Source organism: Bos grunniens, chromosome 5 (genome assembly GCF_055505025.1).
Source record: "Bos grunniens cultivar Pamir isolate PY7600 chromosome 5, Bosgru_T2T1.0, whole genome shotgun sequence".
Taxonomy (NCBI): Eukaryota; Metazoa; Chordata; class Mammalia; order Artiodactyla; family Bovidae; genus Bos; species Bos grunniens.
Genome location: NC_141169.1, coordinates 9,502,706 through 9,529,247, shown reverse-complemented (window position 1 = coordinate 9,529,247; position 26,542 = coordinate 9,502,706). Strand labels below are relative to the sequence as shown.

The following is a 26,542-nucleotide window of genomic DNA, read 5'->3' as shown; positions in this document are numbered from 1 at the left end:
CCTGCTTTGGGAATCTCTGCTGTCTCTGTGTTGTTTGTAGGATGAATATTCAAACTTCTTCAGCAAAATATAAAAGGCCCTTCTGCATCTCGTCCTAATGGAATTTCCCTGCCTCATTTCTTGAACACATTTTAAATGTCATTTTTATAGACTTTATCAGTTCCCTAAACAAACTGTCATGCCTCAGTATGTGGTGTATGTTTTGTCTTGAAAGACTGTTCTTTGACTAATCCAATCTATCTTTTAGAGTTCAGTTCTAACATCATCTCCCAGAAGTATTTCCTGGATGCCCTGGAGAGAGTCACTCTCTATTTTTAGTGTTCCAAAGGAGGGTGACTCATATTGTGGACTCTGGAGCCAGGCTGCCTGAGCTTGAGTCCTAGCTTCAGCTCTTGAAATAAATTAACCTGTCTGGATCTCATTTTCTCTATCAGTAAAATGGGAAAGTTAATAGCAACTGGTGGCTCAGATGGTAAAGAATCTGCCTGCAATGCAGGAGACCCAGGTTCAGTCCCTGGGTTGGAAAGATTTCCTGGAAAAGGGAAAGGCTACCCACTCCAGTATCCTTGTCTGGAGAATTCCATAGAGAGAGGAGCCAGGCAGGCTATAGCCCATGGGATCACAAAGAGTTGGGTACGACTGAGTGACAAACACACCCAAAAGGTTTGGAGAATTATATAAGTTATACATTGAAATCACTTAGGAGAGTTTCAGGGCCGTAATCAAGGTACAGATTTTAGTATTATGTTCTATAATTGCTTGCACCCCAACCCCAGTTCAAGAGTAAGTCTTGCTCTGACAGGAACAATGTCCCCCTTTTCTTGGCATCTTCAACCCCCAATCTAGTTCCTGATAAATGTCCACACTCTATATAAGTACTTACTGAATGAGTAGTGTCATCAGATAAACATCGAAACACAAGTTGATCATACATAGTCAATTGGGTAAGTTATTTTTTTTTGCTGTGTTTCATGTACAGAGGGAATTACATATGCTTAGAGTTTCATTTAAGTAAGGGATACCTTGTCACCTGCTTTGAACAGGAAATCTTAAAACAGTGGTGGGACCGAGGCTGTGCCTGAGGTGGCTATTTAGGCTCTCACTTTCTGCCGGTCTGTCTTCTGCAGTTTTTAATTGGCCAAGGAGAATACCTGGTGTCAGGACTCCAACCAGCTGAATCAGTGCAAGGGTGAATGATAGTCATGCCTACAGAACACTGCTTTTAAAGATCACTACTAAAAGAATCCCTTGAGCAGGTCACTTTGTCTTGTGGAACAAGCCTGCCTGACAGTGGAAAGGATGGGGTCCTAAGCACAGTGGGTGCGGAGGTGGCAGGAGATGGAATGATCTGTGATCAGGCTAGCGGTCCTACTTGAACTCTTCATCTTCCTCTTCTCAGCACCTTCCTCTGATGCCATGCCCTGTGCTTCCTCTCCACCAGTCTGTCTCTCTCCTGTCTGAGCCAGTCTTGGATGTGATGCTTTGGATACCTTGTGTGCCTGGCTTGGTGAGGGGAAAGGCTACCTGGAAATGCTTGTTCATGCAATTGGCTGTAATGTTTGCCAAGGAGGATCCTTTTGTGAGTGATGTCACTGCTTGCATCCTATCAGAACTTTAAGATGTGTTAAAATTTTACTATTTTTATTAAATAAATGAACAAACAAACAAACAAAAAAACAGCCTGTATTTTTCATGCAGTTTGGGGTGAGCATGGCCTCTGAAGGCAAACTACCTCAAAGCAATGAATACACACAAATAATGACCCTACAAAAGCAAACTGCGTATCAAATGAGTACCTAGGGACCTTCCCTGATAAATATGAGGCCACGTGGCCATAAAGAAAGCTGAGCTCTGAAGAACTGATGCTTTTGAACTGTGGTGTTGGAGAAGACTCTTGAGAGTCCCTTGGACTGCAAGGATATCCAACCAGTCCATCCTAAAGGAAATCAGTCCTGAATATTCATTGGAAGGACTGATGCTGAAGCTGAAACTCCAATATTTTGGACACCTGATGTGAAGAACTGACTCATTGGAAAAGACCCTGATGCTGGGAAAGATTGAGGGCAGGAGGAGAAGGGGACAACAGAGGATGAGATGATTGGATGGCCTCACAGACTCAATGGACATGAGTTTGAGCAAGCTCTGGGAGTTGGTGAGAGACAGGGAGGCCTGGCATGCTGCAGTCGATGAGGTTGCAAAGAGTCGGACACGACTGAGCGACTGAACTGAACTAAACTGATGTGGCCTTCTGCACGGATCCTGGGCTTTACAGTTATATAGAACTACCTGAATTAGCCTCAAAATTCTGCAATTCTGCTAATTCATTTTGTAAAAGCCTACTGAGTCTTGGCTTTGCCATTCATGAAAAAGTAATAATAGTACCCATCTTGCCTGAGGTTGTTCTTAGTGTGAGGTCGTATATGTGACACGCGTATGAAACAGTACTTGATGTCAGTATGTAATGACCAAAGGTTAGACTCACATGGATTTTAGTTTGTGGTTCCTCCGGAAATACTGGTTAGATACTGAACATAGGACTGGGTAATCGTCCCCATCCATATAACAATAGATGATTTAGCAAGCAGATCATATACTCAAGTTACCTAATTGTTACCAACTTCCCACCAAATGTTAAAAATACTCATTAAGTTCTACTCTGTAAATAGGGAGTACTTGAAAGGGGCCTGAAATCGGTAGAAGATTTCTGTCTTATTGTTCCTGCTGAAATGGAATTACCACTAAAAACTTACCAGAGAAAACTTTCTTAAATTTTCATGCCTATTTTTAAAATCTGAATTAAATATTTCTAATTTTTCCAAAGAGTGCATTAATGGAATCATAACTCTGATAGACTCTTTCCTGATATATAAATTGCATTTAAAACATGATTTGTATCCTATAGAGGCATCAGCCAGTGAATCTAAGACACTACTAAATTCACAGATTTTAAACAAAATATATACAGTTAATTTGTTGGCTAGATGAAAAGAAAGTTTTATTCTATTTTAAAAGAATACAGTGTCAACAAAGAAATTGAAGCATGTTTGGACTTTGGCTCAGAAAATGTTTATAGCAAAATATGGATTTTTAAAAATTAAATACTGGAATTCTAAAGAATCTTTAGACATCTGAATTTTTAATCAATAAAGATGAATAACATCATTTCTGATATGCTGAAACAGAGGCTAAACAACCCCTCTTGGCTAAAAAACAGAGCCCACTCTAATATTGTATTATCTTTTTGATAATTCTTCCTTTGAAAAATTACAGTCTTGCTTTATTTTCATCTCTCTTTCATTTGTTTGGCCTGTCGTGGCAATGAGCAATTTTTTTTTTTTTTTTACTATGTGCTTTAGCAAGACATTGCATATTTTAAGAAGAGCAATCTTATTTTTCCATGAACTTGATGTTCGTATCCTTTCAATTTCTAAACGTGGCTCATAAATTCAATCAAATATTTATCTTTACGTTTTCTGGCTCATCAGATCCTGAGCTCAGAGGCGTGGAATGGTGATGCCATGGCCATATGGCTATTTTATGTGGGAAGAGAGAGAATTTCTTGGCTCTTTTGTAAGTTTCTTGGTACATGGATTCAGTAATGAGTACCTCCACACTTACAGGGTAACTTCAGTCACACGGAAACAGCAATTCTCCGCACGCTTTGGTCGTCATGTTGATTCAAAGCCATATGCTTTATCCTGGAGGTCTCTGAGATTGTCCTCATTTCTTTTAATTTGTTTTTCTTTTATTCTCTCTGATTCATTTATTTCTACCATTCTATCTTCTAATTCACTAATCCTATCTTCTGCCTCTGTTATTCTACTATTTGTTGCCTCCAGAGTGTTTTTAATTTCATTTATTGCACACTGCTGGGCATACACACTGAGGAAACCAGAAGGGAAAGAGACACGTGTACCCCAATGTTCATCGCAGCACTGTTGATAATAGCCAGGACATGGAAACAACCTAGATGTCCATCAGCAGATGAATGGATAAGAAAGCTGTGGTACATATACACAATGGAGTATTACTCAGCCATTAAAAAGAATACTTTTGAATCAGTTCTAATGAGGTGGATGAAACTGGAGCCTATTATACAGAGTGAAGTAAGCCAGAAGGACAAACACCAATACAGTATACTAACGCATATATGTGGAATTTAGAAAGATGGTAATGATAACCCTGTATATGAGACAGCAAAAGAGACACTGATGTATAGAACAGGCTTATGGACTCTGTGGGAGAGGGAGAGGGTGGGAAGATTTGGGAGAATGGCATTGAAACATGTGAAATGTCATGTATGAAATGAGATGCCAGTCCAGGTTCAATGCAGGATGCTGGCTGCTTGGGGCTGGTGCACTGGGACGACCCAGAGGGATGGTATGGGGAGGGAGGAGGGAGGAGGGTTCAGGATGGGGAACACATGTATAATTTTTTTTAAATTAAAATTGAATAAAAAAAAAAAAAAGCCATATGCTTTCCCTTGCGAACTTATCTTCACAAATTCCCAAATGAAGCTATGAAGCAATTTGCCTTCAGAGTCCCCTATTCTAGCCATTTCACATTGTCTTCCTATAGTCACTGTGTGGTCACCACTTGGCTATCAGATGCTCCAACAGTAATATTTCCTCAGTGCTTCACTCTACAGAATTTTTCCTTTGTTCCACCAAAGTGTATTATATAAGTCCTTAACTGGATAAAGTTTTATGATCCTTTTTTCCATTATCCCCTCCTGAGAATGATGTGGCGCATGGAGGCAGACCTCTTAGCTTGTATTTTATTCTTCTGTCCTTCAGATTCCTCATTTATTAAAAAGGGAGGGAACAATGTACCTATGACATAGAATTCTTCTGAGGATTAGATAAATCCTTCCTGTGAAGTTCTCAGAGAAATGTGGCAAGCCCTCAAGAAGTGTTAAATACTCTTTCAAGGTAACACTGAAATAATCTAAATTAATAGCTTTTTGGGGAGTAATTTCTCAAGTCATAACTTTTTAGTGGCGCCTTGGTATCCTTTTAAGCATTTTAACTCTGAGTTATACCATGGAAATTTAATAATGAATCAGGTTACTATTAATGAATCAGGTTACTATTACAAGCCCGTAAGTCCTAGTCATACTAATGACTAGGAGAGAGTAGTTGAAGACCATATGATATAGTGAAGATATACTGGACTTCAAGTTTATAAAGTCAGAGGTTCAGTTCTCAGATTTGCCACTTAAAATTGGCTTGGATTTATAAGTTCTTTAACTTTTCGAACATCAATTTCCTTTAGTGTAAACTAGAGACTATATCATTTAGCAACAGTGATTTTTAGGTGGTACATCATTTATGTTCAGTTGATAAATATTCAACTTGGCTTCATTTCTGAACCTTGAATATCTAGTTGAATGCATGGTTAGACCATTGAGAGAGAAATAGCACCATTGTGATAACTCACTTTAAAGAAAAACCTATGAAATTGCAAATTTTCTAAGACATTGTGGTGACAACTGAATGATATTTTTTTTTTTTGAATGATATTTTTTAAAGCCAGAAAGCAAACATCATCTGTGAAGTCCACCCAACAAAGGGAAACCATTTGAAAGTCATACCATTTCAGAAAAGGAAGGATTGACCATGCTGCAAAGTTTGAACCAGCCTTCTCCTATGGCAGGATAATTTGTGCAGAAAACATATTATCTCTTCTATGCCTATGTTTATTGTTCCAGTCATAATTAATGTGTCCCTGTGGTTCATAAATTGAGTTTTTAATCATAGCCATTCTGTAACACAGATGCATTAGGGTAGTCTATTAAAAAGTGTAGCTCAATTTTTCTTTTAGATAATAAAATAGAATTTTCCTGCACTTTCAATGGATGTTTTCCCATCCATAATTTTGATGAAATCCAGGGGCATAAATTTATTGTCAAAAATTTGAGCTCAGGAAAATCTGGGCTTATTGGCATCTTTCTGATGGTAGGGGTCATAAAGACTACCTAGTTTAAAGCTTCCATTTTCCAGATGACAAAATCCTGGGAAATTAAATAATTTGGCAAATCCCCAGACCCTACCCTAGCCATGCCTCCCCAGCCTCTCCTAGTGAAGCTTCCTTTTAAGTTTGATGTATTATTAGAATTCATGTTTTGTGTTGGGCCATTGATCAAGACCTGGGACATAGGTATTTGCAGTTCATTGTCCAAATAAATCCTTTCAAGTCTTGATTTTTCTTTTATATAATTACTGAGGAGAGTCTTAAGGTTGGATGAAGCTGGGTGTATCTTCATTCACTAAAATTAATAGATTTTTCCTTTTGTAATTAACAATATCAGGATATTGATCCACTGAAATTCTTCTATTACCTACATGGAAAATTTTCACGCACTCCCCTGCTTTGATCATTGGAATTTGCTTAGTTTCCTAAAATCCTGGTTTTTTTTTCTTTGGATCAAAGTGAAGTGCAAACTGGAAAACACACTCACTGATACTATTTTAAACTTCATATTTATAAAATGTGATATTTTTAATTGCCTGAAGTTGGGATTATTCTCTCTTCCGCCCCTCCCCCTGGCCCCCGCCCCATTTAGAATGTTTAGAAGATAGGAAAAAAGAGTACTTATAGGAAAGGTTGTGGATGGGATAAGGCATTTTGTAATCACTGAAAGAATTAAAACCAGAAAACAACCTGTAACTCGATTTGGGACATCCATTTCATGCCAGAAATTCGATAAGGAAGCTGTTGTTCAACAATTTCATGCAAAACTGTGCCTGAGAAAATACAGCTTGAGTATTCAAAAGGCAGGTGATGCTACATCCTCCAGAAGTTAAGTAAGCTGTTCATGAAATGATTCCTGAAGTTATTCCTATATTTTTTAAGAACAAAGCAATCATGGGAGTAAAAAATTCCCAAGAATATGCTATAGCATTCTCTTCTGTTCTTCTAGCATTCCGCTCACTGCTTCTCAACCATCTACCAAGCTTCTCTTTCTGAATGAGCAGAGTTCCTTTCTCAGCCCTGTGACTCACTGCATCTCTTGAGCTACATCTCATATACATGCCACAACCTTCAACTTTACTGATGAGCCCGAAATTCCTCTCTCCTGAGTTTCATATCATTTTCTTCCTTCTCTTGGCAGCACAACACTCATCTATTTTTTGTACAAATGATACCATTGAATTTTGTCCTCCTAGCCTCAACTCTGCAGACCAACCAGAAATCTGGGAGTTACCTGAGATTCCATACACACCTGATCATGATGATTCTATATTCTAAGTATCTCTCCTGTCACTGCTGCTGCCAAGTCGCTTCAGTCGTGTCCGACTTTGTGCGACCCCAGAGACGGCAGCCCACTAGGCTCCCCCGTCCCTGGGATTCTCCAGGCAAGAACACTGGAGTGGGATGCCGTTTCCTCCTCCAATGTAGGAAAGTGAAAAGTGAAAGTGAAGTTGCTCAGTCGTGTCTGACTCTTGCGACCCCATGGACTGCAGCCCACCAGGCTCCTCCATCCATGGGATTTTCCAGGCAAGAGTACTCGAGTGGGGTGCCATTGCCTTCTCCACTCCTGTCACTAGTTCCTTTCTATTCTTAAAATCTTAGGTTCAACTTATCATCTCTCGACTGCTTCATTGCTCAAACCTAGGCAACTTCCCACTAGTTTGATTGCTAGCCAACCCAAACTTCTATTACCATTAGGGTGATACTTATAAAATTTAATGTAAACCTGTAATTTCCCTAACTGAAAACCATCAGTGGCTGACTTTTCCTCCGAATCGGTTGAAACATATTAGTTTGTTAAATGATGCCTTTCAACCTAACTCTCTTGGTTAATTAAGTAGCACATATGAATCTAAATTTACAAATTCAAATAACAAGAGATATTGCATTTCTGAATTTTCTTAAACATACTTTAATCCTGTCTAAGCTTCTGTCCTTCTGGGCAAGTGGGAAAATCATTTAGTAAATATGGACTCTATCACCTCAAGGTTATCCCAAAGTTCCAGGGAGTGGCAGATGCCCAAATCACGGACGTTTGTCTGGTCATGATTCATCTGCTTCTCCTGGTCATCCCTGTGATGCCCAGTGTCTCAGCCAGCATGGTCTGTCAGTGGGGTTCTCACCCTAAAAGCTCTTTGCTGTCCATCCCATGCTTGAGGCACAGGAATCTTTGGTGAAGCTGACAGCCTCTGGGTCCGTAGAACAGTCCTTACTGTCATCCTAAGATACTGACAACCAGCTCTCATTATCTGTCTCAAGGAGTCTCTCTTCTTACTCTCTCCTCGTCTTCCAAAGCATGCTCCCCTTATGCTACTTTTCTTGGGACTAAACGTATTTTTTTTTAGTGCATTTATAGTCTTAACAAATGCAACAAGCACCATCAACTTCTGGCTGTTTTTCTTCCCTGGAAAGAAACAGTCTAGGCAAGGAGCAAGGAGCAGGTTACTTGCTTGATGTGCAGAAAAAGGTTAAGATGAAAATAAAAAACAGATATTCTGCATCACTGTAATTTCACACTTCTATGCATATTCTAGCCATTCCAGATAACAGCTCTGTGCTCCTTGTCACCTCTGTCCCTTTGTGTGTGCTCTGCCTGTCCTGTCCATATTTATCTGGACTTTCCTTTACAGCTTTGTTGAGTTCTCACTTAAAATTTGTCTGGTCTAGGTTAAATAATAGAACATCCTATTTATACTGCTCGTTCATCATTAACTCTCATTCATTCATTCAACATGAATGCATAACAGCTGTTACATGTCAGAAATGGTGCTGGGCATTGATGATACTAAGGTGAACAAGAAAAATATATAGGTCTCTATAGAGTTTATGGTCTATCAGGAAGATAGATTTGAAAAAGTAATTGGCAAACAGAATGTGGAATAATTTTTAATAGGGGCAATTTAGTGTACTAAGGCAGTATATTATAAGGGGATAAACCTAGTTTATTGGTCTCTGAGGCAATAATGTTTAAGTGGACCCATAGAGCAGTCATCATACAATTTTTCAATTTTCTCTTTGTCCATCTTTTCCGTTAGATTATGGGTTCTTCAAGGACCAACACAAGACTTTTCATCTCTTTCATATTAAAAAAAAGGTGTTGTATATTGCAATGATGCAAGAGAAAGTCTATTTAAAAATTATTTTATGCTACTTAAATAGATATAATTTAGAAAAAAATATCATGGAAGCCTTAAAATAACATAAAACAGGTCATTTTGCTTATAGAAATTATACACAGCTAACAAGTCTTAGTAAGAAACTACCCAAAGTTGAGTTAAAAATCACTGACAGAAAAAACAAATCTGTTTTTGTAATTTCATTTGAAATTTCACACCATTATCTTTTAAGTAATACTTTCAAATAGCAATAAAACAGTATTCACTTTCAAAGATATAAAGCAAACAGATACATTCTTTCATAATAACATCTTTTTAGGTTAGAAGGGGTCTATAACTCAAAAGGTCAAATAGAAAATGTTAATGAAAATAGAATGTAGTCAAATAAACAAAATAAGAAAATAAATCAAGCTTTTCCTTCAGGCATTGCAAATCTGACTTAAATAGTATTCTCAGAAGATTAAAGCTGCTATTTACTGAAATGTAGTTATGTTCTTATACTTATTAATCAATAATTCTCCTTTTTAACATAAGAATGTAGCATTCTTCCATATATAATAATCTAAAATTATTTGCAAGGACTAATTTAAATGATCATTGAGAAGCTAATTTTTAAAACCTATACTTAACAAATAGGTTAAAAAACCTTATGAAATGAATAATTACAATTATTTAATATAGAAAGCAATGGGTAATTTCAATACTAATGTCTTAGAACCAAATTACAGATATTTTAGTGGTGATTAAACAGATCTATGATCATTACTGTTTCAAAGCTGTAGGAATTAATTTAACTTGTTGCAAATACAGACCTCACACCCCACATCTTTGGAAGCCACTGTGCATCATTTGTAAGAGCCAAAGATCTGTTTCCAAAGAACAATGCCCATGTACATTCTAAGGTGTGCAATCTTGATTACAGAGTGATTCTTGGACTCATGATATTCTCAACAACATAACACCTCAGAAACATTGAAATACTCTTTATTTATATGAAATTGTGTAATCTCTTCATTAGTTACCATGAAACATGTGCTTATTAACTGATCTTTCATTGAACAGGTCAAGGATAATTTGGGAAGCATTTTCTCCTAAAATTAAAAGTGACCATTGCATAATCAAATAGCAATTTAACAGTAGAATTAATTTTGCACAGTTTCATGGAAAAGAAGATTATCATTAAAAACTATTTCCATTGTCTACCGTGAATTGATTATTCCTCTCTCAGGGTCTCCAGGCTTTCACAAAGGTTTTAACAGGAGATTGGAAGGAATTTGCTGCCCACTTATGATGATGCTTCAAAAAAAAAGGTTCTTCAGAATGGATCAAAGGCTGTAATTTTCATGCCATTTCTGTTCAATTTTCTTTTCTCCTAATGTTTTCATTTTTGAAATGGCTATGATTGCAATCCAATTTTGCCCACACAGCACTGCATGCCTAAATGAACCATTTATCACAAACTCTCTGTCTTTTTGATGCTTGAGATTTTTATTTGCTTAGAAGTCTTTTTTTTTTCCCCATTAATGTTTACCATTCAAGCTGCATTACAATTACCTTCAGTAATTACTACCTGTAGTGGCTTATATTATTCTATTCTCCAGATGTGGCATCAAAAGTTCCTATTTCAAACCAATTATATGTTAGTGGAATTCACCGCAACTGCACCATAATGATTCCTTTCTACATCCCTGAAAGATTATAAATTTGAGTCATCCTGACTTAAAAATACTAAAACTTTAAAATCCCTAGGGTTGATATTTCATGAGAATCTCACAGATTTTCATGAACTCATTAGATGTAAGTTCCTTTCTATCAGTTGATATTTATGAATTTTTGTGATAGTGTAGCTACGAGTACATGGCATTGAGCTACGAAGTCTAAGAACCGTAGTTGACAAACTGTTGAATTTAAGGTCTTTTAATGTAGTTTAACTTTACAAAGGCTATTTAAAATTGTCCAAACCTACGTTATAATCATCACAATCAACATTATAATAATAAACCCTTTTCCCCACTTTCAGCACTTACAAAGATAGAAGAAAAATCAGTTTGAATTTAGAGTAAAACAGGTATGGACCTTAAAGTATACACATTTCAGCTCCTTTCCTTGTCTTTTAATTTTCATGGAAATCTGCAGTTAGGGGAACAGTTAAAGTATATTTGCTAAAGACCAGTGTTTTCTTTTCATGTACTTGGAAATAAAGACATAATTGTTAAGAATAAGTATAGAATCAGCTTAGATATGCAAGAGGAGAACAGATAGTAGGCAACAGTAATTTTTGGTAATGATTGTAAAGATTCCTCTTATAATCTAATTTTACATTCTGGAGATTTATGTATTTTTTAAAATGTAGATACTATGCTATTTAGTTTTTCTCCTTTACCTTGTGGACATATGTCACAATTAAATTTTGTAACCTCTCTGCCCTGGGTCAGATCTAATAACATTCAGAAAATATTTTCTGGTGAATTTCAATAGGTTCTGACCATTTTTCTACCTTATGACTCCATAAGGCCATATTTTGAAGTTTATTAATTTCCTGAATTGCTGAAGTAGAGTCACTGATTGTCATTAGGGACATCTCCTACTAGGTTCTGTGGTACAATCTGTCATGGGCTTGGATTCAGAACCTGATTTAAATTCCAGCTCTTTCATAATCATCTGTGTGGTCCTGAGCAAATTATTAAACTTATTTAAGCCTCAGTTTTATCTTCTATAAAGTGATGAAGACTGCAGGAGATGGTATATGGAAAAGGTCTGGCACGCAGTTTATAATCTCTCTGTGTTAGTTCTGATCATTCTAACAAACTGTTTCTTATACACAGGTTAACTTACATCCTCCTGTAACTTGCTTTGTACTTTTAAGTGTATATATGGATCTGTGTATAAAGTGTCTTTGCTGAGAGTGTGCTCAGTCTCTCTGTGGGAATTTGTGGAGGGCTAGGAGGGTGGTTAACATATTCGGCTATAAATTCTCTCATGATTAAAAGTTCTTTAGGGTCTGAAGTGGTTTTTATTTGTTGTGGTGGTTGTTTGTTTCTGCAATAATTTTCTTTTCCCTTTCCCCATAGGACCTAAAATGCTATATGCATAAAAAGAAGCAGTGTAGATAGCATAATTATATAAATCTTGACCTCTGGAGTCCAATTGTTTAAGTCTGAATCACTAGCTTTGTGATGTTTGGAAAGTTATTTAAACATTTTCTCTCTCTCTTTACTCACCTGCAAAGGAGATCTGTTGATAATGATGTCAATCTCATTGGATTTTTACCAAAAGTTTAATACATGAAAAGCATGAAAAATGATGATGCCCTCTTGCACGCTGTGAGCACACACACCTGTTACTTATTACTAGTTCTTAAAGCACTTACGTTCAGTGCGGCTAAGTAGTACTTGCCATAAACAAAATGATTTAAATGAACCCATTAAAATAAGCATTAAATATTTTTGATGAGTTCTGTGTAATTACAATCTTTAAAATTTGTGTACAACAAAATAAGGTATATGAAATCATATTTTTTTAAAAAGTTAACATTCTAAATAAAGTTAGAAAAACAGACTTTTAATGAGGATGAGCAAAAGCCATATAGATTCAGAAAATTGGGTAATGTATTATTAGGCATGTATAGTACAAATTACAGAATACTAAGTGAATTTGTTACCATCTAAAACATTTAAGGTAATGGGGAGATAAGGTCTTGATTTTTTTAAGAGTGGAGATTGTTCTGTAAAGTCAATTAATACACTGATGAAACAAATACTGAGAAAAGAAGCTCCAAAAATCCACAATGCAGAAGCCACAAGCAATTTGGGCTCTGGAAAATATACAGAAAGAATAGCATAGTTGCTTGTAGTATTGAACTTGTTAAATATAGTACAGATATTATCATTTAAAAAAAAAGATATGTAGTAAGTTGTATAGTAAACACTACATATGTTTATTGAATAGTGACTATGACTAAAATTTTCCTATTTAATAAAGATATCTCCTATGAAACTTAAGTATGAGGAATTACATTAGTCATTTTTTCAGTCTCCAGACATCAACAGTTGCAATGATGCTTAGCCAAAATGATGCATACTTGAGTTAATTGACCTGTTGTTTATTATTTTAGAAAGAGTCTGGCTATTATTTTCTCAATGCCAAGTCATTTTTTCTTCTTGAGGTATAGTTTAACTCACTCCTTCAGTTTCTATTTCCCTGCTGGGTACTTCTCCATTAAGAGAGTGGAGTTCCAATGGTGAGAAATGACTCAGCTGGAAATCCAATACATTTTGTCCACCAATATCTTTTTTAAGAGTAGTACTAGAAAATCACTAGACATTCTTTAGATATAGATGAATTAAAAAGTAAGCTCATATTTATATTTCTAGGCCATTCATAACCATGCAAGAAATACTAAAAGTGAAGATGTACAGAGATTACTTTATCAATTGCTTACACTAATGGACATTTTATCAGAATAAAATTATATCCATCTTTTCATTCCTTTCTTCACTTGTTTGATAAGTATTTTTTGTATAACTCTTAAATGCCAGATACTATGCTAGACACATAGTAAGTGAATTGAGATGGAGATTGGGTAGTAAACAAGATGTATAACTATTAATACTCCCTTCATAGAACCTACAGTTTAGTTGAAGACTCAGACATTACACAAATAATTACACAATTACCTTTGTAATGGATTACACGAAGGAACGGTTTTATCAGAGCGTTAAAGGATGAAATCCATGCAAAGTAACTTACAGGTGTGCTCATTAAGTAGGCTTGTTTAAAAATCTAAAGTATATTGTAAAGTAAAAAAAATAATAATAATAAAAAAATAAATTTATTACAAAATAAAAAAATAAAAATCTAAAGTGCTCATCTGGAAGTTGACACGGGAAGTTTGCTAAAGAAATTGACACTGCAGTGTGAGGCTGGGGCATTTGCAAGAGTGGTGGTGACAAATGCTGCCAAGATGGTGAGCAACACAGTAAGCAAAAGAAAGGGTAACTGAAATGAAGAAATAAGCACCAATAAAATCATATCCCCTGTGGCATGGCTTATACAAAGATTTCTTTCAATGCTGTTAATAGAACTTCTGGTGATTCTTTGGGAACTTGGTTTTATTCTTTATCGTTTTGTGTGCTTTTATACAGCAATGTAGAATCTGAGTTTAATTAAATCTCCACTGTTAATTGTTGCACGGATAAGTTTTGATTTACAAAGTTTCTCTAAAACTAAATTGTACTAAATTTACTAGTTTACCTTCGAGGCTTAAGAAAGTGAATGCTTTTATTTCAACTTGCTATGTGAGAATAGAACGCAATATAACGTTTGTTGAGCAACAACCGTGGAAAACACTTGCTATGTGATTTTAGGCACAAATAGGCTTCTCTGACATGGTTTCCACTCCAAAGGAGCTTTGACACAGTGCGCAATATGTGTGTATATTTGTGTTCAGGAGTCCTTCTTCTGCACACAGCTATGAGGACATGAAAAAACACAGGTGCGATTGAGAAGTATAGCACTGGGATGACCCAAGAGAGATGGTACAGGGACGGAGGTGGGAGGGGGGTTCAGGATTGGGAACACGTGTACACCCGTGGTGGATTCATGTTGATGTATGACAAAACCAATACAATATTGTAAAGTAATTAGCCTCTAATGAAAATAAATAAATTTAAATTTAAAAAAAGCAAATAAGTAAAATAAGGACTTTACCATACAATGAAATAAAAGTCAATTGTCTTTTGAGGCAATCTAATTAAAAGTAGACATTGCAAAACCTTACACTAAGAAGCAATAGGGAATGTGAATATTATATTACAAAAGATAAATAAGCACTGGTGCTTGGATCAAGAACAATAAGTAAGAACATCTTTAGGAAAGCATGAAGATTTAAAAAAATGACTAGGTTGGCCATCAGTATATGGAAGACTGAGGGGCAGAATTATAAAGCTTGGAAGTACTCTGGGTCGTAATTAAAAATAATAGAATGGAATGAATGAAAATACAAAATTTGGTCTATCAGGAAAGGTCTTTGATAGTAAAAGTTATTGATTATGAGAGTTTTTCAAGGGTAACGGAAGGAGCTTCATCACTAGGACCTTAGAAATGAACAGGACAAAACCAGTGGTGCAGGGTAGACAGTGGGCAAGCAGGCCTGGTGACTTGTTAGGTTTTTAATTTTTGGTTTCTCTGACTTTATGTTTTTTCTACATTGCATCATTTAAGTTATGACCAGCAATGTTCTCATTGCCTCTTGTAGCAGGAATTTATTTTTTACAATATATTTGCTTTTCCATGGGCATTTCTGTTTATCAAGTTTTGGGAAACACACACCTGGAACTTGAATTAATTTTTTAGATTTCAGATCTAAGGCTCATGAATGATAGTCACAAGAGAAATGAATTGTAAAATAAGCCCAAGTAAAACTGGTTACAATTAGAGAGATTAGTCCAATTTCCTTTTGAACCCGTTCTGCAGATAATGTAGAGGCTCTCTTATTTTCAAGAGCTTTTATATTCCGGATACTGTACCATGTACCTTTATGTGCATTATTTAGTTTAGGCCTCACTAATGTCCGCCTCGGACTTCCCAGGTGGTGCTAGTGGTAAAGAAGCTGCCTACTGAGGCAAGAGACTTGAGAGACTGAAGTTTGATCCCTGGGTCAGGAAGACCTCCTGGAGAAGAGAATGGCATCTCACTCCAGTATTCTTGCCTGGATAATCTCATGGGCAGAGGAGTCTGGTGGGCTACACTCCATAGGGTCGCAAAGAGTCAGACATGACTGAAGCAACTTAGTACCAATAGTCCAATACCATGGAGTAAGGTAATGCTCTTATTTTCCTATATATGGAAGTTGGGGTTTAGAGATGTGCTGCTATCAAGGCTCTTGCTCATTCTATGATGACTATAGGGAGAGCAGGTTGTCCAGGGCAAAGTCAGGTTCTGATACTCTTGATTACTAAGAGTACCAAGCCCTGAATACAATGGAGGACTCTGACAGGACTGGAAAATTTAGTGCCTTCAGGCTACAGCTAAATGGCGTAGAGAAGTGTTTCTCATTTTGGTGGTACAGGGAGAGACAAAGGTGCTTCTATCCTGGCAAGGTAAAACAGAATTCCTCCTTGTTTAAAATGAAATCCTATTGGAAGCTTATCCCATGGATGATTTCTTGGGAGACAAGCTTCTCAAAGCACAATGAGCCAGCCTGTGAAGAGTATTGTAGCGTTCCCAGGGTTGGGTGAGCAGTTGTCATGACTCTGCAGGTGAAGGGGTCTGGTGGAAAGATCACCCCTAGTGCTCAGTCATTTGTAAGTGGAATTATATCACGTGAACTGTGGATGTCTGGGATCTGGGGAAGTGTGCTCACAGGGACTAGTCAGAAGCCTGCTTCCCTCATCTCAATGTGGCCTGATAAGATTGTTAAGGCAGGCTCTCTTGCCTAACAGGGAGGGTCTCATTAAGGAATGTCAGGGAAGAGACTGGTGTCTGGGCCCCATATCTCTGTTCTCTGTATCACTGAGGTACTATTTTATGTCCGCTGTTGGATGGATTATCCTTGTTAACAGGTATTATTGACTTTGCTTTCCTGTATTCTTTCAGAATTCAAGGGAAATAACTTGGGTGCCCTGTCTATTGCCTAGTTGCAATTATAGATAGCATAATTTATTGATAAAAATTGAGAAGGAATTTGATCTATAGTAAGCAAAAGGAGCTAATTTTTGATGAAAGGATAGGTCAAAGAAATGATGATGAGTGTGACATTAGCAGAAGTATATCATGCTCAAGTGTGGTGTGTTTTGTCTTCCACGACACCACTCCCAAATTCCCAACTTACAGTATTTCAGGAAATCCCACAGCAGTGCACAATTTCCCAATCATGACATGTAAATGCTTCTCCAAATTTGTCTTCTGGCAATATGTTAAAAGTTACATCCTGAATTCAGACTTCAAGCTTTTCATTTTAGAGAAATCTTTAACGTGAGCTAACATACTCTTTGAACAGTAAACTATAGGCCTGTAATCAGTATTCTCTTCTGAAAAGAAGAGAAGCAAAAAGCAAAGGAAAAGGAAAGATATAATCTGAATGCAGAGTTCCAAAGAATAGCAAGGAGAGATAAGAAAGCCTTCCTTGGCGATCAATGCAAAGAAATAGAAGAAAACAACAGAATGGGAAAGACTAGAGATCTCTTTAAGAAAATTAGAGATACCAAGGGAACATTTTCATGCAAAGATGGGCTTGATACAGGACAGAAATGGTATGGACCTAACATAAGCAGAAGATATTAAGAAGAGGTGGCAAGAATACACAGAAGAACTGTACAAAAAAGATCTTCACAACCAAGATAATCACGATGGTGTGATCATTCACCTAGAGCCAGACATCCTGGAATGTGAAGTCAAGTGGGCCTTAGAAAGCATCACTATGAACAAAGCTAGTGGAGGTGATGGAATTCCAGTTGAGCTGTTTCCATCCTGAAAGATGATGCTGTGAAAGTGCTGCACTCAATATGCCAGCAAATTTGGAAAACTCAGCAGTGGCCACAGGACTGGAAAAGGTCAGTTTTCATTCCAATCCCAAAGAAAGGCAATGCCAAAGAATGTTCAAACTACCACACAATTGCACTCATCTAATATGCTAGTAAAGTAATGCTCAAAATTCTCCAAGCCAAGCTTCAGCAGTATGTGAACCGTGAACTTCCAGATGTTCAAGCTGGTTTTAGAAAAGGCAGAGGAACCAGAGATCAAATTGCCAACATCTGCCGGATCATCGAAAAAGCAAGAGAGTTCCAGAAAAGCATCCATTTCTGTTTTATTGACTATGCCAAAGCCTTTGACTGTGTGAATCACAATAAACTGTGGAAAATTCTGAAAGAGATGGGAATACCAGACCACCTGACCTGCCTCTTGAGAAACCTGTATGCAGGTCAGGAAGGAAAAGTTAGAACTGGACATGGAATAACAGACTGGTTCCAAATAGGAAAAGGAGTACATCAAGGCTGTATATTGTGACCCTGCTTATTTAACTTATATGCAGAGTACATCATGAGAAATACTGGGCTGGAATCAAGACTGCTGGGAGAAATATCAGTAACCTCAGATATGCAGATGACACCACCCTTATGGCAGAAAGTGAAGAGGAACTCAAAAGCCTCTTGATGAAAGTGAAAGAGGAGAGTGAAATAGTTGCCTTAAAGCTCAACATTCAGAAAACGAAGATCATGGCATCTGGTCCCATCACTTCATGGGAAATAGATGGAGAAACAGTGGAAACAGTGTCAGACTTTATTTTTCTGGGCTCCAAAATCACTGCAGATGGTGAATGCAGCCATGAAATTAAAAGACGCTTACTCCTTGGAAGGAAAGTTATGACCAACCTAGAGAGCATATTCAAAAGCAGAGACATTACTTTGCCAACAAAGACCTGTCTAGTCAAGGCTATGGTTTTTCCTGTGGTCATGTATGGATGTGAGAGTTGGACTGTGAAGAAAGCTGAGTGCTGAAGAATTGATGCTTTTGAAGTATGGTGTTGGAGAAGACTCTTGAGCATCCCTTGGACTGCAAGGAGATCCAACCAGTCCATCCTAAAGGATATCAGTCCTGGGTGTTCATTGGAAGGACTGATGCTGAAGCTGAAACTCCAATACTTTGGCTACCTCATGTGAAGAGTTGACTCATTGGAAAAGACCCTGATGCTGGGAGGGATTGGGAGCAGAAGGAGAAGGGGACAACAGAGGATGAGATGGCTGGATGGCATCACCGACTCAATGCACATGAGTTTGGGTGAATTCTGGGAGTTGGTGATGGACAGTGAGGCCTGGTGTGCTGCGATTCATGGGGTTGCAAAGAGTCCAACACGACTGAGTGACTGAACTGAACTGAACTGAATCAGTATCTATGTAGTGGAGTTTTATTAACTATATTTTTAAGGGAAAAAGTAGAGTAGTATTTTCCAAGTTGCTTGAGCCCAACTCTCTTCCATTTGATCAGAATTTGTAATTTTTCATGAAAAATTGAAGCCTATTTTAAGGAATTTGAGAATGACTACTTGTTCTGATTTTGTTTTCAAAATAATACTCAAGATAAGATTACTAGGTTATGGGTAAAGCATGACTGAAATCTGTAGCAGTGCAAAGTTTTATTTGATTTTCTTATTTGACTATGGCACCACTCCATCAAGGCTGAGCACCCACTGCTGCTGTGATTCAATGTTCCCAATAAAAATGACAGTTGAGTTCAGAATATTAAAGTTTTAATCCCTTTATATGCTGAAGAAAGACAAAACTTCAATATAACAAAGTGAGTGAGAATTTAAACTAATAAAAGCTGATACTGGGCAAATTTACTCATGCTTACCTAAAAAAGGGGCTTAATAGATTATACTATCCACACAAGTGCTGCAAAGGGCAGCACTATAAAATTCTAAAGGTATTTTAATAAATTACTTTTGAGTCTGCGTGTTATGTGTGTGTAAGTAATGCTTACTAGTATTGTTGTTCCTATAGTAACAATTCTAGCAACATGATAAGATATTAATAAGATCGGCTCTTAAGAATCCATTTTTGAAGTATCATCAGAGAAATCTATGTTACTCTCTAGATCTAATCATTCTTTTTTTTTTTTTTAAGAAAAAGGTTTTCTCAAAATCATAGATCCATAGGTTACACAAAAACAATCTTGGGCTTGAAGTTCTGTTATTTCTGCTTCTCACTTGTCCAAGGACAACTTGAGTTTGACCTCTTATCTTAAAATGCACTTGAAGCATAGGAATATATCCTACCATGCCTACTGCAGTTTTCTGTAAGGAAAAATTATATTCCTCAAGGGCACCCCACTCCAGTACTCTTGCCCAGAAAATCCCATGGGTGGAGGAGCCTGGTAGGCTGTAGTCCATGGGGTCGCTAAGAGTCGGACACGACTGAGCGACTTCACTGTCACTTTTCAGTTTCACGCATTGGAGAAGGAAATGGCAACCCACTCCAGTGTTCTTGCCTGGAGAATCCCAGGGACGGGGAGCCTGGTGGGCTGCCGTCTATGGGGTCACACAGAGTCGGACACGACTGAAGTGACTTAGCAGCAAGCAATCTGAGGCTGACAAAAATCAAATAAATGATTTTCTGATTCAGACCCTGGACCTTGGACTCATAACACAGGTACATTCAGTAATAAGTGATAAAACTCTGAAAAGAATTCTGGTACTCAACTGATTAAAACAGTGACAGTCATTTTAATTCTTCTGCTCAAGAGACAAATGAAAGTTCATATGAAATAGTGATCTGCTTACAGTGTCTTATTTCTCCTTATTTTACTGATGTTCATATTTGATTGATTAAATTTGTCTCCACCTCCAAGCATTTTGCCAAATGGAAACATTCTATTTCATCTATCTTAGTAAGCGTCTGCTTCCTGGCATGGGAGATCAATAAAAAGTGTTATTGCTAAGTCTTTCATGGTTGGTCTACATTGTAGGTTGATTTGGTTTTCTTTATTCTGGCCACATTTTCAGTATACTTAACGCAGCCAGCCATAGATTTATTTCTATCTTTACTACCCTCTGGAAAATGTACCTGTGTAAGCCCTCTCATAAAAAGATGAATAATGTAAATTTCCAAGCAGTAGCTAAGAAGAGTCTTAATTTCTCCATGATGTTTTCAGTACTTCAGACTAGTAGAAATGAAGGTGAGCTGCTTACCTGGTACCACAGGGGCTGCTTTGAAATCTGGATGGATGTGTTGTGAGAGAGCTCTGGGGCCCCGGGCGCAGCACTGACCTGCGCTGCCTCGACAAAGATCCTTTCCCGAGATACCAAACTAGACCCAGCCACTCAGGATTACTGCCTGGACACTGCTTCTCCTCTGGCTCTCAGTAATTCTGCTCAGGCCTCACGCAAGACAGCTCCTCAAGCACCTTCAACGACATTCCCTAAGAAACTACATGCTGATTCTCTATTTCAAACTGCTGCTAGCTGAGCTGGGTCCTGATGTACTTTAGGATTGCCCCCCAAAAAAGAAACCCTAGTCAATGACAGTGCTGTTGAACCTAATGAATTATGCAGCCTAATGCCACGTGTTCTTACATGATATTCCTGAGAAAGTATGGGAACAAAAAAGCATGAAAGCAGTAGAAGCAATTAATATCACCTCCTGAGCCCACCTTAACTATGTTAAATGAAATATTTCTAAATAGTTAATATCTTTTTAAACTTTTTTTAAAGAGCAGTTTGAGGTTCACATGTATTGTTTTTTTTTAAAGAGATAATATCTGGCCTTCTACATTCAAATCACTACTAGCCTAAATATTTTCAATCTTTGCCCCGATTACTCAATGATTTCTTTTTCATCAACAATATTAGAACATTGGTTTTGTGTTATCAAATGCAAAATAATCTGCATTATTCAAATAGCAAGCATTTCTCATGTTTTTCAAATGTGTTAACCTATATAGTCACAATAATATTAATGGAAGTAAATAAAATAGCTATTTTAATTAGCTATCCATTCTACTATGTCTGCCTAATGTCACATGTAACATTTCATGCATCTTCATAATAAATTTAAGAAGCACCAAAGATACAAGTATATGTTATTTGTACATTATCAAAGGAGTACATTTTTTAAAACAAAATCCATATGGTGCCACAAAATATTAAAATATAAAATTCCTTAGGCATAAATTAAGAAAAAATGAAGCATAAAGTATAGATTAGTGAGACAAGGCATATATTGAATCTGATCATAGAAAACTGTCATGGAAGGGGAGGTGAGGATGAATAAACCTCATAAGGAAGGGTGAAATAAATACTTATTGTGGAATGAAAGACATTTTGGAACTTTGATATCTGCAGGAGACAGATGGCAAAACATGCTTGCTTCCACAGATAATAGGCTTCATTTTAACAAAACTGAATAGAGACGGCAAAGCAAAAGAGCTGGCCTACTTTTTTTCAAGATGAACACTTAGGAATTGACTCCCTTGACTCTGACTGCCAGTTCATTCTGATGTCAGCGGGCTGAGCTCAGGGTGGGGCAGGGACTAGAGTCTACTGACACCAAGAAACCAGGTGGGTTCTTTTATTTTTTTTGAGAGAGGCAAAGACAGTTGTCATAGTGGTGCTGGTAATATGTAAACCTACAGACTCCTCCTCCTAAGATAGCAAGATCTTCAAATCCTTAAGGAGTCAATACAACCAGGATGCAGATCGGGGTGCTCAAACTTTAGGGTGCATGAGTCAAGTGGCAGCTCAGAGAAGTAATAGTTCTTTAGCCCCACCCTCGTAGATGATGATTCAGGAGTAAATCTAGGGAGCTGTCCTGCATTTTTAAAACATTTCAGTTGACCCTGATGCATGGTAACAAGACACAGTCTTTACAAATCTGGTGGGCTTGGGTTTAAACTCATTCGTTTGCTCTGAGAGCAAATTAAGTGCTCAATAGGCACTTAACTTTGCCTGTGGTCAGATAAATACATTTCAGAGATGTTAATCTGCTGTTATCTTTAGACCAAATTGTATATAGAAACTGCCTAGTTAAAGTGTACTAAATCAAGGAGTGTTCTAGAAAAGCCAGAATTCTAGAGGCAGATATACTGTGAAGGAAACCCAATTCCGCTTTCTTTTACAGAAGCAAATGTGAGCTTCTTGGGAAAAGTTTGCAGAAGAATCTGAAGTCTATAAAGTGTGTAAATACTCCCTTAATGGAAGCACATGGGTTATTAGCCTGTGTCTTCCTCGTGTCATAGAGCCCATGTATTCAGAGACTGTGGCATAGTAAGGACTTGGCTATATTTTCAGTGCTAGCAGGACCTTCCCAGATGAAGGGAGTCTGGCAGCTGCGTGCCCCTCAGGGAAGCCAGGGGCAAGAGAAAAGCCATATGCTGCCTATCTGCTCCTGCTGTGGGGAGCCATTGCATTTCCGTTCATTTCAGCATACCTGTTAAAAAAATCAGGGACTTTCTGTAGCTTCCTGTGGTCTCTTCCTGACATTCCTAGGTCACATGAAATGGTGCATACATGGCCACACTCACTGCTGATATGTTTTGTGCATAACTTGGTAACTGAGGCATAGAAACACTGTCACCTACTCATTCTACTCCATGGCTTGGTTAATCTGTTTACCAGGTTGCCTACTGGTGATATAATTCTTTGCCCTGGAGTAAACCAAAGCGGGCAATGTTTCTTGTTTCAGGGAAAGAGTAATCCTAACCAAGTCACATCAAGCACTATCTTCGTTATAATTTGGCTTTAGTAGATGCAGATGTAAATATTTAGGAATAGGTGCAATATAAAATACAAAAAACATTGTAGACAGAGGATGGACGAATTCCATTTTTCAAAAGCACAATTAAAATTAGATAGCCAGTGGAAATTTACTGTATAACTCAGGGAGCTCAAATCTGGTGCTCTGTAATAACCTAGAAGGGTGGAAGGTGGGAGGGAAGTTCAAAAAGAAGGGAACATACGTATCAGTTCAGTTCAGTCACTCAGTTGTGTCCAACTCTTTGCAACCCCGTGAATCACAGCATGCCAGGCCTCCCTGTCCATCACCAACTCCCGGAGTTCACTCAAACTCATGTCCATCGAGTCGGTGATGCCATCCAGCCATCTCATCCTCTGTTGTCCCCTTCTCCTCCTGCCCCCAATCCGTCCCAGCATCAGAGTCTTTTCCAATGAGTCAACTCTTCGCATGAGGTGGCCAAAGTAGATTCATGTTGATATATAGCAGAAAGCAACACAATATTGCAAAATAATTATCCTCCAACTAAAAATTAATGTTAAAAATTTTTTTTTTCCAATTTTATTTTATTTTTAAACTTTACATAATTGTATTAGTTTTGCCAAATATCAAAATGAATCCGCCACAGGTATATATGTGTTCCCCATCCCGAACCCTCCTCCCTCCTCCCTCCCCATACCATCCCTCTGGGCCGTCCCAGTGCACCAGTCCCAAGCATCCAGCATCGTGCATCGAACCTGGACTGGCAACTCGTTTCCTACATGATATTTTACATGTTTCAATGCCATTCTCCCATATCTTCCCACCCTCTCCCTCTCCCAGAGAGTCCATAAGACTGTTCTATACATCAGTGTCTCTTTTGCTGTCTCGTATACAGAGTTATTGTTACCATCTTTCTAAATTCCATATATTTGCGTTAGTATACTGTATTTATGTTTTTCCTTCTGGCTTACTTCACTCTGTATAATAGGCTCCAGTTTCATCCACCTCATTAAAACTGATTCAAATGTATTCTTTTTAATGGCTGAGTAATACTCCATTGTGTATATGTACCACAGCTTTCTTATCCATTCATCTGCTGATGGACATCTAGGTTGCTTCCATGTCTTGGCTATTATAAACAGTGCTGCGATGAACATTGGGGTACACGTGTCTCTTTCCCTTCTGGTTTCCTCAGTGTGTATGCCCAGCAGTGGGATTGCTGAACACTATTAAAATCAACTCTACATATACTGAATACTTAGAAAACTGTTAATTATCAGGCATTTTTTTCCATTTGTTGTTCAACTGCCAAGTCATGTCCAACTTTTTTGACCCCATGGGCTGCAATATGCCAGGCTTCCCTGTCCTCCACTATCTCCCAGAGCTTGCTCAGATTCATGCATTGAGTCAGTGATGTCATCCAACCATCTCATTCTCTGTCATCCCCTTTTCCTCCTGCCTTCAATCTTTTCCAGCATCAGGGTATTTTCCAAAGAGTAGGCTCTTTGCATCAGGTGGCCAAAGTATTAACAGCAGTCCTTCCATTTCAGAATTGATTTCCTTTAGGTTTGACTGGTTTGATCTCTTTTCAGTCCAAGGGACTCTCAAGAGTCTTCTCTAGCACCACAATTTGAAAACATCAATTCTTTGGCCCTCAGGCTTCTTATGGTCCAACTCTCACATCCATACATGACTACTGGAAAAATTATAGCATTGACAATACACACCTTTGTCAGCAAAGTGACATCTCTGCTTTTTAATACACTGTCTAGGTTTGTTATAGCTTTTCTTCCAAGGAGCAAGCATCTTTTAATTTCATGGCTGCAGTCACTGTCTGCAGTGACTTTGGAACCTGAGAAAATAAAATCTGTCACTGTTTCCACTTTTCCCCCACCTATTTGCCATGAAGTGATAGGGGACTAGATGCCATGATCTTAGTTTTTGAAATGTTGAGTTTTAAGCCAGCCTTTTCACTCTCCTCTTTCATCTTCATCAAGTTATTCCTTTAGTTCCTCTTTGCTTTCTGCCATTAGAGTGGTATCTAATGTGTATCTGAGGTTGTTGATATTTCTCCCAGCAATCTTGATTCCAGCTTGTGCTTCATCCAGCCCGGCATTTCACATGATGTACTCTGCATATAAGTTAAATAAGCAGGGTGACAACATACAGCCTTGACATCTTCCTTTCCCAATTTGGAACCAGTCTATTGTTTCATGTCCAGTTATAACTATTGCTTCTTGACCTGCATACAGGTTTCAGGAGGCAGGTAAGGTGGTCTGGTATTCCCATTTCTTTAAGAATTTTCCACAGCTTGTTGTGATCCATACAGTCAAAGGCTTTAATGTAGTCAATGATGCATAAGTAGATGTTTTTCTGGAATTCCCTTGCTTTTTCTATGTTTCATTGCATGTTGGCAATTTAGTCTCTGGTTCCTCTGCCTTTTCTAAATCCATCTTGAACATCTGGAAGTCCTGTGTTCACATACTGTTGAAGCCTAGCTTGAAGGATTTTGAGCATTATTTTGCTAGCATGTGAAATGAGCTCAGTTTTATAGTAGTTTGAACATTCTTTGATATTACCTTTTTTTAGGATTGGAATGAAAACTGACCTTTTCCAATCCTGTGGTCACCGCTGAGTTTTCCAAATTTTCTCCCCTACTCCAACAGAAAGGAAAATAATTCTGGAGTACTTTGTTACAGTCACAGGCTTATGTACCAGAAATGTATTCAGGGTCTCCCCAGATCATTATAGAAACATGTCATGGTCAGAAATCCTTCTTGGATGATGGAAGCTGAATGAGCAAAGAGACAGTAGTCCTTGGCCTTTTCAAGGCTGGCATATTCTAGAACAAAAGCTCTCTCATCACTGGGTCTCTGATGCTCTGCCCTCTCCCATTCTTAATTTGTCAAGTTCTCAGCTCTTACTTCAGCCTTTATTGGTATCTCCAATTTCAAACCTTAAAGCTTTTAGCCTTAAACACGGGGAAAAAACAGGCTGTGAGCTACCACATGCAAGAGGCCTGGGACTAAGAACACAGACATGCTGAATATTTTTCCTACAGAGATGCTGAGAGCGCTGAAACATGCCTAGGTACTTCTGGTGACGGCAGTGCTGGGCTGAGCCCTAACAGAGCCTAGGGCAAAGGAGGGACCACCAATATTGATTTCGCCTTTCCTTAAAATGTTGTTATTGTATTTATCTATCGTGGACTTTTGATAAATTCTGATTTTAAAAAATTGCTTTAAA

At 37.9% G+C, this 26,542-nt stretch overlaps 1 protein-coding gene across 4 annotated transcripts in view; it reads right to left on the bottom strand.

Annotated features, from left to right (window-relative positions):
• The window catches only part of SYT1 (synaptotagmin 1), a 615,410-nt gene that overhangs the window by 287,111 nt on the left and 301,757 nt on the right, over positions 1 to 26,542 (bottom strand). Inside the window, exon 1 of one of the 4 annotated variants that reach the window (XM_086398828.1) lies at positions 2 to 223. The exons of the other annotated variants lie outside the window; for them this stretch is intronic. The gene's annotated coding sequence lies outside the window, so the exon portion shown is untranslated. Of the gene's footprint in view, position 1; positions 224 to 26,542 lie in introns of those variants that run through there. 4 annotated transcript variants of the gene reach the window in all.